The following is a 14,888-nucleotide window of genomic DNA, read 5'->3' as shown; positions in this document are numbered from 1 at the left end:
ATAACAATTTATGTAAAAATACCAGATGTTTAAAATATCACAAGTGTTCAGGGTAGGGTTCTCCTTTAGCAGCTGTAGCCAGTCAGCAGCCTGACACACACACACACACACACACACACATATATACAAACACAGACACACACACTAACAGCAGGCCATGTAGGAGGAGAACAGAGCGAAGGGACACAGCACCTCCACAATTTTATTCCCCACAGGTTCAGCCCAACACCACATTTGTAATGTAAATGTGTAGTGGGTGAACAGTGTGAAGGCACTGAAAATGTGTTATTTTATATGTTCTTCACAGAAAATGAGCAAAGGCCAAGAAATCTGGGATTTAAATAATAATAAATTGCATCATTTTTTCTTTTGGTACACTTTGAAAACGGGTCCCACAGACCCCAACACCACACAAGGGTTGAAGTCAAAATTCAGACAAACCCCTCATGTCTCTCCAGCTGTACTCTGTATTTGACCTTGCCACTGTCGACTAATAGACGTTTTAGTACACTGTAAACCACATGAACAGCCTATCATTTATTGAGATAAGTAGCTGACATGGTGCTTAATTATTTAAGAATTTTAACAGACACTGACTGATTTGTTGAGAAGACCAGTTTAGTTTATGTTGCTCAGAAAAACCGCTGTCATGTTTAACAATAAACCAGAAATGACATTTTGCAAATTTGAATTGTTTGGATGATCCATGCCTTAAGTTCATTTCGAGTTCATTCTTCTTAGAAAGAAGTAGCACTTCTACTGAAAGATTTCTTTCTTGGCGGTTTTTGTGCTTCTTCATTTATACAGGTGCTGTGACTTCTTGTAGCTCTCTTTATGATGGCTGGCTGCTCGGTAACCCTTCTGTCTATGCTCCTTCATCCTGCTAGAAAAACCAGCACAAACCAGGATGCTTGAGCACCAGCTAAACCAGCGTAAAAATTGGTTAGCTTAGGAAGTTCCAGATTCCTCGTTGCTTTTGACTGACAGGATAGCAAACTTACTGAAACAACATGTAGGGTGGGTAGTGTGTTCTGATGTTAAAGTTTTAATGACATGTTGTTCACCTGATTTGGAATTTTTTATGGGTAAATGTAGGCCATTTTACCTTCCCAGAGCGAGTGCCTGTGTTACTTTGGTAGCTGTGTACATTCCTCCTCAAGCACTCAGGCGAATAAAATATTGGACCAATGCTATAGTAATGTACCACAGGCATACCATGCAGTTAGCAAGAGTCGTACTCAGCCAAGTGGATCACAAACTGATTTTTCTCATTCCCAAATATCATCAGTGATTGAAGGCTGTTAAATCCACCAAAAGGACTATAAAGAGGTGGTTGCTTGGGGCAGTAGGTATATTAAAGGTCTGAGTGGACTCCAGACCATGATTTGGACTTCGAGATGCTTGCCTTGATTTGAGTACACAGATGCTATCACTTCTTATAGTAATTTTGCTGAAAATGTTTGCATTCTAACAAAATCTGTTACTGTATTTGGAAATAAAAAGCTCTGGCTTACTAAGGATGTTAAGGCCCTCTGTATTAAGAAAAAGCACACTTTCAATGAGGTGATTTTTGTGTTTCAGGTGAGCTTTGTTTGACAGCTAGATATAGAAAAAGTAATGAAAAAACTTGAACACAAGGGAAAATTGAAAAGTAAGCTAGATGGAAAAACTGTGGAGAAGTTTGGAAAGGTATAGACCAGATTATAAATTGTAAAAAAATGTTAATGATGTCGATTCTGACCTCCCTGATAAACCGAATAATTTTATTGTTGATTTGACACATCGTGTGCTTGTCTTCCTTAGAATGATTCTAAAACTGCAGAACATCAGGTGAGATTCCTCTTTAGTTGTAAAGAAAACTGTAGAAAGCCAGCATTGACAGGTTATAAGGTCCCTTTAAGTGAGCTGTGCATGTGCCAATTCTTAAGAAAACTAACATCAATATTATGGAGAGATATTGATATGATATTTAGAGCCATGAGTTCTATTTAGAACCATTTCATGTTTAAATTGTTCTTAGTATGTTGAAATAGTTGTTTGGATTGATAGAGAATGTGGTGTCTTTTTTGAAAATGGTTCTATATAGCACCAAAAAGGGTTCTGCTGTTGTTGCAATGTCAAGCTTGTAACATTAGAAGAAACATTTTTGTTGCTATATAGAACCATTTCTAAAAAGGTTCTCTACATAATTCTATATAGGTTTTCACAGGTTGCAAAAACTTTCATAAAGCACAAATTTGAAGCACTGGAATGTGAAATCTACTGTAAATGGGAAATATTTATGATGGTTAGACTTATAATTCAAATTATTTTGTAAAAGAGTGACTGTAGAACAGAAAATAATTTCAAACATTCAATGATAGTTAAAGGAGTATGTCAGCAAAATTGCTAACCCTGAGAAGGAGGAAAGAAGTACTAGGGGATATTTATGGACCATATTTATCAGTAATGTGACTATAATGATGTGGGATTTGTTTATTGTCCTGTTTTAAAAGTTATTTGAAATGGAGTCAAATAACTCCTGGAAGGCCACAGATCTGCAAAGCTCTCCGTCTTCAGATGCTGTGCATTCTGTGGCACTACGGGCACTATATGGAACATCTTGGAAACATTTATACACTTCTTTTGATAAAGAAAGTCAAGGGAAATGCTGGACAGCCAAGTGTGTGTGCCTGAAAACAATGGAAACGAAGCATTCCAGTGAAGTCAGTGAGGACGTCCTCAAGCGCAAGCCTGTGCCTCCCTCTCATTCACAGTGCTTGGGGTGTGATTAAAAAGAGAGCAAACAGATACACTGGATAATGGTTGGGATTAAAACCAAAGAGGTCCTGATTACTAGGCAGATGCTTTGACCGGCTAATACACTGTGCCAAAGTCTTGGAAATCACAGAGCTCCTTGAGACACAAAATTCCATGTCATTATTTGATGAGGCAGATCCTGTAATCCATCCATAAGACTCACATACAGCAACCCTGAAAACAGAGGTAAAGGCACAGAGAAAGCTGAACAAACCAACTGTTTAAAAACTAATTTGGGCAAATCTGGAAAAATTATTTAACCACAAAATGTCTGGTAATAAATAAAGCTAAAAGGTACTGCTGGGATACGAACTCAGGAGCCCCTTTTGAATAAGAAGGCATTTAACCAAGCCATGGCTCTACAACCTTCAGAGTAAAAAGGGACTTCAAGTCACAACACTCCTCAAATCAAAGGATCTCCTGTTTACCAGATAGGTGCTTTGACTAAATACCTACAGAGTAAAAGGAGTCCTCGTGCTGCAGTGCTCCGTATTGCTCTTTGACAGGCTTTTGAGCAAACAGTACAAGTAAGAGTAGCCGCTGGGAGTCAGACCCAGGCTTTTCTATTGACTTGAGCAGCATTAAATCCAACAAAAGCCTAACTTGAGCAACTCTCCCACAAACGGTTAACAAAATGGACAGACGCAGTGGATCCTGTAATCTAACCATAAGACTCACATAAAGCATCAGAAAAAAGAGGTAAGGCCACAGAGCAAGAAAAACAATCATTTGTCCAAAACCTAAGTGGGCTATTTATTTATATGCGACATTCCTGACAATCTTGGAGAGACCTAATAGCCACCGTTGGAATGCACATCCAGGACCTGCGGTGTACTAGGCAGCCGCTTAGACCGACTAAGACAGTCGCTTTAATAGTGGAAAAGGTGACAAAAACTGGACTCTGGCAGACGACAGCAACGTAAGGACCGCCCTTTCGCAAAAAAGCTGATTTCTCCGTGAAGGCCCTACTGATTACCTTGTGAGTTGGATCAGGTGAGTGCAATGACAGAATGCAACACTTCACATACTGGGGTCCTCCAGGACTGCTGGCTAAAAGTCCTGAACCAAACAAACACTGAGTAGTTCCTGGATCTGCACGCTTTTCTAAAATTGGAAGCCGTGGGATGAATGGTCCCAAAACAGCTTCAAGCCATTGATGTACATCGGATGCGTCGGATTCTTCAACTTTATACAGTAGGGACTCTTGCGAACTCATACACCCATCTTTTGATGCACAACTGGGGAATGAAATTTTGGAACAGCGGCCAAGTGTGTGAGTGCCTGAACGCGGAGGAAACAAAGCATTCCAGCATAGAGGGTGAGAATGGCCTCATGCACAAACCTGTGCTTCCCTCTCTTTCACAGTGCTTAGCCTGTGCTTAGGAAGGGAGCAGCAGACACAGGGGACTCAACTCTCGCAAGGTGAGAAAACTCCCGACTCTGGTGGGACTCGAACCCACAACCTTTGAATGGCCTCAAACCTATGTCTAGAAGTCCAATGCGCTATCCATTGCGCCACAGAGCCCATAGGACGCTGTCAAAATGGCGAGGGAGCCGTCGTTTTGATGCAACATGCCTGAAAACGTTTGCTATAAACACCAGGCACCGCTGGGATTCGAACCCAGGATCTCCTGTTTACTAGACAGGCGCTTTGACCAACTAAGCCACGGCGCCGCAGCCTGCAGAGCGAAAGGGGTCCTCGTGCTGCAGTGCTCCGTATTGCTCTTTGACAGGCTTTTGAGCAAACAGTACAAGTAACAGTCGCCGCTGGGAGTCAGACCCAGGCTTTTCTATTGACTTGAGCAGCATTAAATCCAACAAAAGCCTAACTTGAGCAACTCTCCCACAAACGGTTAACAAAATGGACAGACGCAGTGGATCCTGTAATCTAACCATAAGACTCACATAAAGCATCAGAAAAAAGAGGTAAGGCCACAGAGCAAGAAAAACAATCATTTGTCCAAAACCTAAGTGGGCTATTTATTTATATGCGACATTCCTGACAATCTTGGAGAGACCTAATAGCCACCGTTGGAATGCACATCCAGGACCTGCGGTGTACTAGGCAGCCGCTTAGACCGACTAAGACAGTCGCTTTAATAGTGGAAAAGGTGACAAAAACTGGACTCTGGCAGACGACAGCAACGTAAGGACCGCCCTTTCGCAAAAAAGCTGATTTCTCCGTGAAGGCCCTACTGATTACCTTGTGAGTTGGATCAGGTGAGTGCAATGACAGAATGCAACACTTCACATACTGGGGTCCTCCAGGACTGCTGGCTAAAAGTCCTGAACCAAACAAACACTGAGTAGTTCCTGGATCTGCACGCTTTTCTAAAATTGGAAGCCGTGGGATGAATGGTCCCAAAACAGCTTCAAGCCATTGATGTACATCGGATGCGTCGGATTCTTCAACTTTATACAGTAGGGACTCTTGCGAACTCATACACCCATCTTTTGATGCACAACTGGGGAATGAAATTTTGGAACAGCGGCCAAGTGTGTGAGTGCCTGAACGCGGAGGAAACAAAGCATTCCAGCATAGAGGGTGAGAATGGCCTCATGCACAAACCTGTGCTTCCCTCTCTTTCACAGTGCTTAGCCTGTGCTTAGGAAGGGAGCAGCAGACACAGGGGACTCAACTCTCGCAAGGTGAGAAAACTCCCGACTCTGGTGGGACTCGAACCCACAACCTTTGAATGGCCTCAAACCTATGTCTAGAAGTCCAATGCGCTATCCATTGCGCCACAGAGCCCATAGGACGCTGTCAAAATGGCGAGGGAGCCGTCGTTTTGATGCAACATGCCTGAAAACGTTTGCTATAAACACCAGGCACCGCTGGGATTCGAACCCAGGATCTCCTGTTTACTAGACAGGCGCTTTGACCAACTAAGCCACGGCGCCGCAGCCTGCAGAGCGAAAGGGGTCCTCGTGCTGCAGTGCTCCGTATTGCTCTTTGACAGGCTTTTGAGCAAACAGTACAAGTAACAGTCGCCGCTGGGAGTCAGACCCAGGCTTTTCTATTGACTTGAGCAGCATTAAATCCAACAAAAGCCTAACTTGAGCAACTCTCCCACAAACGGTTAACAAAATGGACAGACGCAGTGGATCCTGTAATCTAACCATAAGACTCACATAAAGCATCAGAAAAAAGAGGTAAGGCCACAGAGCAAGAAAAACAATCATTTGTCCAAAACCTAAGTGGGCTATTTATTTATATGCGACATTCCTGACAATCTTGGAGAGACCTAATAGCCACCGTTGGAATGCACATCCAGGACCTGCGGTGTACTAGGCAGCCGCTTAGACCGACTAAGACAGTCGCTTTAATAGTGGAAAAGGTGACAAAAACTGGACTCTGGCAGACGACAGCAACGTAAGGACCGCCCTTTCGCAAAAAAGCTGATTTCTCCGTGAAGGCCCTACTGATTACCTTGTGAGTTGGATCAGGTGAGTGCAATGACAGAATGCAACACTTCACATACTGGGGTCCTCCAGGACTGCTGGCTAAAAGTCCTGAACCAAACAAACACTGAGTAGTTCCTGGATCTGCACGCTTTTCTAAAATTGGAAGCCGTGGGATGAATGGTCCCAAAACAGCTTCAAGCCATTGATGTACATCGGATGCGTCGGATTCTTCAACTTTATACAGTAGGGACTCTTGCGAACTCATACACCCATCTTTTGATGCACAACTGGGGAATGAAATTTTGGAACAGCGGCCAAGTGTGTGAGTGCCTGAACGCGGAGGAAACAAAGCATTCCAGCATAGAGGGTGAGAATGGCCTCTTTCACAGTGCTTAGCCTGTGCTTAGGAAGGGAGCAGCAGACACAGGGGACTCAACTCTCGCAAGGTGAGAAAACTCCCGACTCTGGTGGGACTCGAACCCACAACCTTTGAATGGCCTCAAACCTATGTCTAGAAGTCCAATGCGCTATCCATTGCGCCACAGAGCCCATAGGACGCTGTCAAAATGGCGAGGGAGCCGTCGTTTTGATGCAACATGCCTGAAAACGTTTGCTATAAACACCAGGCACCGCTGGGATTCGAACCCAGGATCTCCTGTTTACTAGACAGGCGCTTTGACCAACTAAGCCACGGCGCCGCAGCCTGCAGAGCGAAAGGGGTCCTCGTGCTGCAGTGCTCCGTATTGCTCTTTGACAGGCTTTTGAGCAAACAGTACAAGTAACAGTCGCCGCTGGGAGTCAGACCCAGGCTTTTCTATTGACTTGAGCAGCATTAAATCCAACAAAAGCCTAACTTGAGCAACTCTCCCACAAACGGTTAACAAAATGGACAGACGCAGTGGATCCTGTAATCTAACCATAAGACTCACATAAAGCATCAGAAAAAAGAGGTAAGGCCACAGAGCAAGAAAAACAATCATTTGTCCAAAACCTAAGTGGGCTATTTATTTATATGCGACATTCCTGACAATCTTGGAGAGACCTAATAGCCACCGTTGGAATGCACATCCAGGACCTGCGGTGTACTAGGCAGCCGCTTAGACCGACTAAGACAGTCGCTTTAATAGTGGAAAAGGTGACAAAAACTGGACTCTGGCAGACGACAGCAACGTAAGGACCGCCCTTTCGCAAAAAAGCTGATTTCTCCGTGAAGGCCCTACTGATTACCTTGTGAGTTGGATCAGGTGAGTGCAATGACAGAATGCAACACTTCACATACTGGGGTCCTCCAGGACTGCTGGCTAAAAGTCCTGAACCAAACAAACACTGAGTAGTTCCTGGATCTGCACGCTTTTCTAAAATTGGAAGCCGTGGGATGAATGGTCCCAAAACAGCTTCAAGCCATTGATGTACATCGGATGCGTCGGATTCTTCAACTTTATACAGTAGGGACTCTTGCGAACTCATACACCCATCTTTTGATGCACAACTGGGGAATGAAATTTTGGAACAGCGGCCAAGTGTGTGAGTGCCTGAACGCGGAGGAAACAAAGCATTCCAGCATAGAGGGTGAGAATGGCCTCATGCACAAACCTGTGCTTCCCTCTCTTTCACAGTGCTTAGCCTGTGCTTAGGAAGGGAGCAGCAGACACAGGGGACTCAACTCTCGCAAGGTGAGAAAACTCCCGACTCTGGTGGGACTCGAACCCACAACCTTTGAATGGCCTCAAACCTATGTCTAGAAGTCCAATGCGCTATCCATTGCGCCACAGAGCCCATAGGACGCTGTCAAAATGGCGAGGGAGCCGTCGTTTTGATGCAACATGCCTGAAAACGTTTGCTATAAACACCAGGCACCGCTGGGATTCGAACCCAGGATCTCCTGTTTACTAGACAGGCGCTTTGACCAACTAAGCCACGGCGCCGCAGCCTGCAGAGCGAAAGGGGTCCTCGTGCTGCAGTGCTCCGTATTGCTCTTTGACAGGCTTTTGAGCAAACAGTACAAGTAACAGTCGCCGCTGGGAGTCAGACCCAGGCTTTTCTATTGACTTGAGCAGCATTAAATCCAACAAAAGCCTAACTTGAGCAACTCTCCCACAAACGGTTAACAAAATGGACAGACGCAGTGGATCCTGTAATCTAACCATAAGACTCACATAAAGCATCAGAAAAAAGAGGTAAGGCCACAGAGCAAGAAAAACAATCATTTGTCCAAAACCTAAGTGGGCTATTTATTTATATGCGACATTCCTGACAATCTTGGAGAGACCTAATAGCCACCGTTGGAATGCACATCCAGGACCTGCGGTGTACTAGGCAGCCGCTTAGACCGACTAAGACAGTCGCTTTAATAGTGGAAAAGGTGACAAAAACTGGACTCTGGCAGACGACAGCAACGTAAGGACCGCCCTTTCGCAAAAAAGCTGATTTCTCCGTGAAGGCCCTACTGATTACCTTGTGAGTTGGATCAGGTGAGTGCAATGACAGAATGCAACACTTCACATACTGGGGTCCTCCAGGACTGCTGGCTAAAAGTCCTGAACCAAACAAACACTGAGTAGTTCCTGGATCTGCACGCTTTTCTAAAATTGGAAGCCGTGGGATGAATGGTCCCAAAACAGCTTCAAGCCATTGATGTACATCGGATGCGTCGGATTCTTCAACTTTATACAGTAGGGACTCTTGCGAACTCATACACCCATCTTTTGATGCACAACTGGGGAATGAAATTTTGGAACAGCGGCCAAGTGTGTGAGTGCCTGAACGCGGAGGAAACAAAGCATTCCAGCATAGAGGGTGAGAATGGCCTCATGCACAAACCTGTGCTTCCCTCTCTTTCACAGTGCTTAGCCTGTGCTTAGGAAGGGAGCAGCAGACACAGGGGACTCAACTCTCGCAAGGTGAGAAAACTCCCGACTCTGGTGGGACTCGAACCCACAACCTTTGAATGGCCTCAAACCTATGTCTAGAAGTCCAATGCGCTATCCATTGCGCCACAGAGCCCATAGGACGCTGTCAAAATGGCGAGGGAGCCGTCGTTTTGATGCAACATGCCTGAAAACGTTTGCTATAAACACCAGGCACCGCTGGGATTCGAACCCAGGATCTCCTGTTTACTAGACAGGCGCTTTGACCAACTAAGCCACGGCGCCGCAGCCTGCAGAGCGAAAGGGGTCCTCGTGCTGCAGTGCTCCGTATTGCTCTTTGACAGGCTTTTGAGCAAACAGTACAAGTAACAGTCGCCGCTGGGAGTCAGACCCAGGCTTTTCTATTGACTTGAGCAGCATTAAATCCAACAAAAGCCTAACTTGAGCAACTCTCCCACAAACGGTTAACAAAATGGACAGACGCAGTGGATCCTGTAATCTAACCATAAGACTCACATAAAGCATCAGAAAAAAGAGGTAAGGCCACAGAGCAAGAAAAACAATCATTTGTCCAAAACCTAAGTGGGCTATTTATTTATATGCGACATTCCTGACAATCTTGGAGAGACCTAATAGCCACCGTTGGAATGCACATCCAGGACCTGCGGTGTACTAGGCAGCCGCTTAGACCGACTAAGACAGTCGCTTTAATAGTGGAAAAGGTGACAAAAACTGGACTCTGGCAGACGACAGCAACGTAAGGACCGCCCTTTCGCAAAAAAGCTGATTTCTCCGTGAAGGCCCTACTGATTACCTTGTGAGTTGGATCAGGTGAGTGCAATGACAGAATGCAACACTTCACATACTGGGGTCCTCCAGGACTGCTGGCTAAAAGTCCTGAACCAAACAAACACTGAGTAGTTCCTGGATCTGCACGCTTTTCTAAAATTGGAAGCCGTGGGATGAATGGTCCCAAAACAGCTTCAAGCCATTGATGTACATCGGATGCGTCGGATTCTTCAACTTTATACAGTAGGGACTCTTGCGAACTCATACACCCATCTTTTGATGCACAACTGGGGAATGAAATTTTGGAACAGCGGCCAAGTGTGTGAGTGCCTGAACGCGGAGGAAACAAAGCATTCCAGCATAGAGGGTGAGAATGGCCTCATGCACAAACCTGTGCTTCCCTCTCTTTCACAGTGCTTAGCCTGTGCTTAGGAAGGGAGCAGCAGACACAGGGGACTCAACTCTCGCAAGGTGAGAAAACTCCCGACTCTGGTGGGACTCGAACCCACAACCTTTGAATGGCCTCAAACCTATGTCTAGAAGTCCAATGCGCTATCCATTGCGCCACAGAGCCCATAGGACGCTGTCAAAATGGCGAGGGAGCCGTCGTTTTGATGCAACATGCCTGAAAACGTTTGCTATAAACACCAGGCACCGCTGGGATTCGAACCCAGGATCTCCTGTTTACTAGACAGGCGCTTTGACCAACTAAGCCACGGCGCCGCAGCCTGCAGAGCGAAAGGGGTCCTCGTGCTGCAGTGCTCCGTATTGCTCTTTGACAGGCTTTTGAGCAAACAGTACAAGTAACAGTCGCCGCTGGGAGTCAGACCCAGGCTTTTCTATTGACTTGAGCAGCATTAAATCCAACAAAAGCCTAACTTGAGCAACTCTCCCACAAACGGTTAACAAAATGGACAGACGCAGTGGATCCTGTAATCTAACCATAAGACTCACATAAAGCATCAGAAAAAAGAGGTAAGGCCACAGAGCAAGAAAAACAATCATTTGTCCAAAACCTAAGTGGGCTATTTATTTATATGCGACATTCCTGACAATCTTGGAGAGACCTAATAGCCACCGTTGGAATGCACATCCAGGACCTGCGGTGTACTAGGCAGCCGCTTAGACCGACTAAGACAGTCGCTTTAATAGTGGAAAAGGTGACAAAAACTGGACTCTGGCAGACGACAGCAACGTAAGGACCGCCCTTTCGCAAAAAAGCTGATTTCTCCGTGAAGGCCCTACTGATTACCTTGTGAGTTGGATCAGGTGAGTGCAATGACAGAATGCAACACTTCACATACTGGGGTCCTCCAGGACTGCTGGCTAAAAGTCCTGAACCAAACAAACACTGAGTAGTTCCTGGATCTGCACGCTTTTCTAAAATTGGAAGCCGTGGGATGAATGGTCCCAAAACAGCTTCAAGCCATTGATGTACATCGGATGCGTCGGATTCTTCAACTTTATACAGTAGGGACTCTTGCGAACTCATACACCCATCTTTTGATGCACAACTGGGGAATGAAATTTTGGAACAGCGGCCAAGTGTGTGAGTGCCTGAACGCGGAGGAAACAAAGCATTCCAGCATAGAGGGTGAGAATGGCCTCATGCACAAACCTGTGCTTCCCTCTCTTTCACAGTGCTTAGCCTGTGCTTAGGAAGGGAGCAGCAGACACAGGGGACTCAACTCTCGCAAGGTGAGAAAACTCCCGACTCTGGTGGGACTCGAACCCACAACCTTTGAATGGCCTCAAACCTATGTCTAGAAGTCCAATGCGCTATCCATTGCGCCACAGAGCCCATAGGACGCTGTCAAAATGGCGAGGGAGCCGTCGTTTTGATGCAACATGCCTGAAAACGTTTGCTATAAACACCAGGCACCGCTGGGATTCGAACCCAGGATCTCCTGTTTACTAGACAGGCGCTTTGACCAACTAAGCCACGGCGCCGCAGCCTGCAGAGCGAAAGGGGTCCTCGTGCTGCAGTGCTCCGTATTGCTCTTTGACAGGCTTTTGAGCAAACAGTACAAGTAACAGTCGCCGCTGGGAGTCAGACCCAGGCTTTTCTATTGACTTGAGCAGCATTAAATCCAACAAAAGCCTAACTTGAGCAACTCTCCCACAAACGGTTAACAAAATGGACAGACGCAGTGGATCCTGTAATCTAACCATAAGACTCACATAAAGCATCAGAAAAAAGAGGTAAGGCCACAGAGCAAGAAAAACAATCATTTGTCCAAAACCTAAGTGGGCTATTTATTTATATGCGACATTCCTGACAATCTTGGAGAGACCTAATAGCCACCGTTGGAATGCACTTCCAGGACCTGCGGTGTACTAGGCAGCCGCTTAGACCGACTAAGACAGTCGCTTTAATAGTGGAAAAGGTGACAAAAACTGGACTCTGGCAGACGACAGCAACGTAAGGACCGCCCTTTCGCAAAAAAGCTGATTTCTCCGTGAAGGCCCTACTGATTACCTTGTGAGTTGGATCAGGTGAGTGCAATGACAGAATGCAACACTTCACATACTGGGGTCCTCCAGGACTGCTGGCTAAAAGTCCTGAACCAAACAAACACTGAGTAGTTCCTGGATCTGCACGCTTTTCTAAAATTGGAAGCCGTGGGATGAATGGTCCCAAAACAGCTTCAAGCCATTGATGTACATCGGATGCGTCGGATTCTTCAACTTTATACAGTAGGGACTCTTGCGAACTCATACACCCATCTTTTGATGCACAACTGGGGAATGAAATTTTGGAACAGCGGCCAAGTGTGTGAGTGCCTGAACGCGGAGGAAACAAAGCATTCCAGCATAGAGGGTGAGAATGGCCTCATGCACAAACCTGTGCTTCCCTCTCTTTCACAGTGCTTAGCCTGTGCTTAGGAAGGGAGCAGCAGACACAGGGGACTCAACTCTCGCAAGGTGAGAAAACTCCCGACTCTGGTGGGACTCGAACCCACAACCTTTGAATGGCCTCAAACCTATGTCTAGAAGTCCAATGCGCTATCCATTGCGCCACAGAGCCCATAGGACGCTGTCAAAATGGCGAGGGAGCCGTCGTTTTGATGCAACATGCCTGAAAACGTTTGCTATAAACACCAGGCACCGCTGGGATTCGAACCCAGGATCTCCTGTTTACTAGACAGGCGCTTTGACCAACTAAGCCACGGCGCCGCAGCCTGCAGAGCGAAAGGGGTCCTCGTGCTGCAGTGCTCCGTATTGCTCTTTGACAGGCTTTTGAGCAAACAGTACAAGTAACAGTCGCCGCTGGGAGTCAGACCCAGGCTTTTCTATTGACTTGAGCAGCATTAAATCCAACAAAAGCCTAACTTGAGCAACTCTCCCACAAACGGTTAACAAAATGGACAGACGCAGTGGATCCTGTAATCTAACCATAAGACTCACATAAAGCATCAGAAAAAAGAGGTAAGGCCACAGAGCAAGAAAAACAATCATTTGTCCAAAACCTAAGTGGGCTATTTATTTATATGCGACATTCCTGACAATCTTGGAGAGACCTAATAGCCACCGTTGGAATGCACATCCAGGACCTGCGGTGTACTAGGCAGCCGCTTAGACCGACTAAGACAGTCGCTTTAATAGTGGAAAAGGTGACAAAAACTGGACTCTGGCAGACGACAGCAACGTAAGGACCGCCCTTTCGCAAAAAAGCTGATTTCTCCGTGAAGGCCCTACTGATTACCTTGTGAGTTGGATCAGGTGAGTGCAATGACAGAATGCAACACTTCACATACTGGGGTCCTCCAGGACTGCTGGCTAAAAGTCCTGAACCAAACAAACACTGAGTAGTTCCTGGATCTGCACGCTTTTCTAAAATTGGAAGCCGTGGGATGAATGGTCCCAAAACAGCTTCAAGCCATTGATGTACATCGGATGCGTCGGATTCTTCAACTTTATACAGTAGGGACTCTTGCGAACTCATACACCCATCTTTTGATGCACAACTGGGGAATGAAATTTTGGAACAGCGGCCAAGTGTGTGAGTGCCTGAACGCGGAGGAAACAAAGCATTCCAGCATAGAGGGTGAGAATGGCCTCTTTCACAGTGCTTAGCCTGTGCTTAGGAAGGGAGCAGCAGACACAGGGGACTCAACTCTCGCAAGGTGAGAAAACTCCCGACTCTGGTGGGACTCGAACCCACAACCTTTGAATGGCCTCAAACCTATGTCTAGAAGTCCAATGCGCTATCCATTGCGCCACAGAGCCCATAGGACGCTGTCAAAATGGCGAGGGAGCCGTCGTTTTGATGCAACATGCCTGAAAACGTTTGCTATAAACACCAGGCACCGCTGGGATTCGAACCCAGGATCTCCTGTTTACTAGACAGGCGCTTTGACCAACTAAGCCACGGCGCCGCAGCCTGCAGAGCGAAAGGGGTCCTCGTGCTGCAGTGCTCCGTATTGCTCTTTGACAGGCTTTTGAGCAAACAGTACAAGTAACAGTCGCCGCTGGGAGTCAGACCCAGGCTTTTCTATTGACTTGAGCAGCATTAAATCCAACAAAAGCCTAACTTGAGCAACTCTCCCACAAACGGTTAACAAAATGGACAGACGCAGTGGATCCTGTAATCTAACCATAAGACTCACATAAAGCATCAGAAAAAAGAGGTAAGGCCACAGAGCAAGAAAAACAATCATTTGTCCAAAACCTAAGTGGGCTATTTATTTATATGCGACATTCCTGACAATCTTGGAGAGACCTAATAGCCACCGTTGGAATGCACATCCAGGACCTGCGGTGTACTAGGCAGCCGCTTAGACCGACTAAGACAGTCGCTTTAATAGTGGAAAAGGTGACAAAAACTGGACTCTGGCAGACGACAGCAACGTAAGGACCGCCCTTTCGCAAAAAAGCTGATTTCTCCGTGAAGGCCCTACTGATTACCTTGTGAGTTGGATCAGGTGAGTGCAATGACAGAATGCAACACTTCACATACTGGGGTCCTCCAGGACTGCTGGCTAAAAGTCCTGAACCAAACAAACACTGAGTAGTTCCTGGATCTGC

The 14,888-nt window shown here is 46.2% G+C and overlaps 18 non-coding genes across 18 annotated transcripts; all 18 read right to left on the bottom strand.

The window, feature by feature from the left end:
- Window positions 1–4,234: 4,234 nt before the first annotated feature.
- trnar-ucu lies at window positions 4,235–4,324 on the bottom strand. The gene is given in 2 exon segments: window positions 4,235–4,270; window positions 4,288–4,324. It is a non-coding gene; the product is annotated as a tRNA-Arg (tRNA).
- Window positions 4,325–4,399: 75 nt separating this feature from the next.
- On the bottom strand, window positions 4,400–4,473 carry trnat-agu. Its single transcript has one exon. It is a non-coding gene; the product is annotated as a tRNA-Thr (tRNA).
- A 988-nt stretch (window positions 4,474–5,461) lies between these two features.
- Window positions 5,462–5,551, bottom strand: trnar-ucu. The gene is given in 2 exon segments: window positions 5,462–5,497; window positions 5,515–5,551. It is a non-coding gene; the product is annotated as a tRNA-Arg (tRNA).
- Window positions 5,552–5,626: 75 nt separating this feature from the next.
- On the bottom strand, window positions 5,627–5,700 carry trnat-agu. The gene has a single exon. It is a non-coding gene; the product is annotated as a tRNA-Thr (tRNA).
- A 963-nt stretch (window positions 5,701–6,663) lies between these two features.
- Window positions 6,664–6,753, bottom strand: trnar-ucu. The gene is given in 2 exon segments: window positions 6,664–6,699; window positions 6,717–6,753. It is a non-coding gene; the product is annotated as a tRNA-Arg (tRNA).
- A 75-nt stretch (window positions 6,754–6,828) lies between these two features.
- trnat-agu lies at window positions 6,829–6,902 on the bottom strand. The gene has a single exon. It is a non-coding gene; the product is annotated as a tRNA-Thr (tRNA).
- Window positions 6,903–7,890: 988 nt separating this feature from the next.
- trnar-ucu lies at window positions 7,891–7,980 on the bottom strand. Its single transcript is given in 2 exon segments — window positions 7,891–7,926; window positions 7,944–7,980. It is a non-coding gene; the product is annotated as a tRNA-Arg (tRNA).
- Window positions 7,981–8,055: 75 nt separating this feature from the next.
- On the bottom strand, window positions 8,056–8,129 carry trnat-agu. Its single transcript has one exon. It is a non-coding gene; the product is annotated as a tRNA-Thr (tRNA).
- Window positions 8,130–9,117: 988 nt separating this feature from the next.
- On the bottom strand, window positions 9,118–9,207 carry trnar-ucu. The gene is given in 2 exon segments: window positions 9,118–9,153; window positions 9,171–9,207. It is a non-coding gene; the product is annotated as a tRNA-Arg (tRNA).
- A 75-nt stretch (window positions 9,208–9,282) lies between these two features.
- On the bottom strand, window positions 9,283–9,356 carry trnat-agu. Its single transcript has one exon. It is a non-coding gene; the product is annotated as a tRNA-Thr (tRNA).
- Window positions 9,357–10,344: 988 nt separating this feature from the next.
- Window positions 10,345–10,434, bottom strand: trnar-ucu. The gene is given in 2 exon segments: window positions 10,345–10,380; window positions 10,398–10,434. It is a non-coding gene; the product is annotated as a tRNA-Arg (tRNA).
- A 75-nt stretch (window positions 10,435–10,509) lies between these two features.
- trnat-agu lies at window positions 10,510–10,583 on the bottom strand. The gene has a single exon. It is a non-coding gene; the product is annotated as a tRNA-Thr (tRNA).
- A 988-nt stretch (window positions 10,584–11,571) lies between these two features.
- Window positions 11,572–11,661, bottom strand: trnar-ucu. Its single transcript is given in 2 exon segments — window positions 11,572–11,607; window positions 11,625–11,661. It is a non-coding gene; the product is annotated as a tRNA-Arg (tRNA).
- Window positions 11,662–11,736: 75 nt separating this feature from the next.
- Window positions 11,737–11,810, bottom strand: trnat-agu. The gene has a single exon. It is a non-coding gene; the product is annotated as a tRNA-Thr (tRNA).
- Window positions 11,811–12,798: 988 nt separating this feature from the next.
- Window positions 12,799–12,888, bottom strand: trnar-ucu. The gene is given in 2 exon segments: window positions 12,799–12,834; window positions 12,852–12,888. It is a non-coding gene; the product is annotated as a tRNA-Arg (tRNA).
- Window positions 12,889–12,963: 75 nt separating this feature from the next.
- Window positions 12,964–13,037, bottom strand: trnat-agu. Its single transcript has one exon. It is a non-coding gene; the product is annotated as a tRNA-Thr (tRNA).
- A 963-nt stretch (window positions 13,038–14,000) lies between these two features.
- Window positions 14,001–14,090, bottom strand: trnar-ucu. The gene is given in 2 exon segments: window positions 14,001–14,036; window positions 14,054–14,090. It is a non-coding gene; the product is annotated as a tRNA-Arg (tRNA).
- A 75-nt stretch (window positions 14,091–14,165) lies between these two features.
- On the bottom strand, window positions 14,166–14,239 carry trnat-agu. The gene has a single exon. It is a non-coding gene; the product is annotated as a tRNA-Thr (tRNA).
- Between the last annotated feature and the right edge of the window lie 649 nt (window positions 14,240–14,888).

Source organism: Colossoma macropomum, unplaced genomic scaffold (assembly GCF_904425465.1).
Source record: "Colossoma macropomum unplaced genomic scaffold, Colossoma_macropomum, whole genome shotgun sequence".
Lineage (NCBI taxonomy): Eukaryota > Metazoa > Chordata > Actinopteri > Characiformes > Serrasalmidae > Colossoma > Colossoma macropomum.
This window is presented reverse-complemented; position numbering and strand designations above follow the sequence as displayed.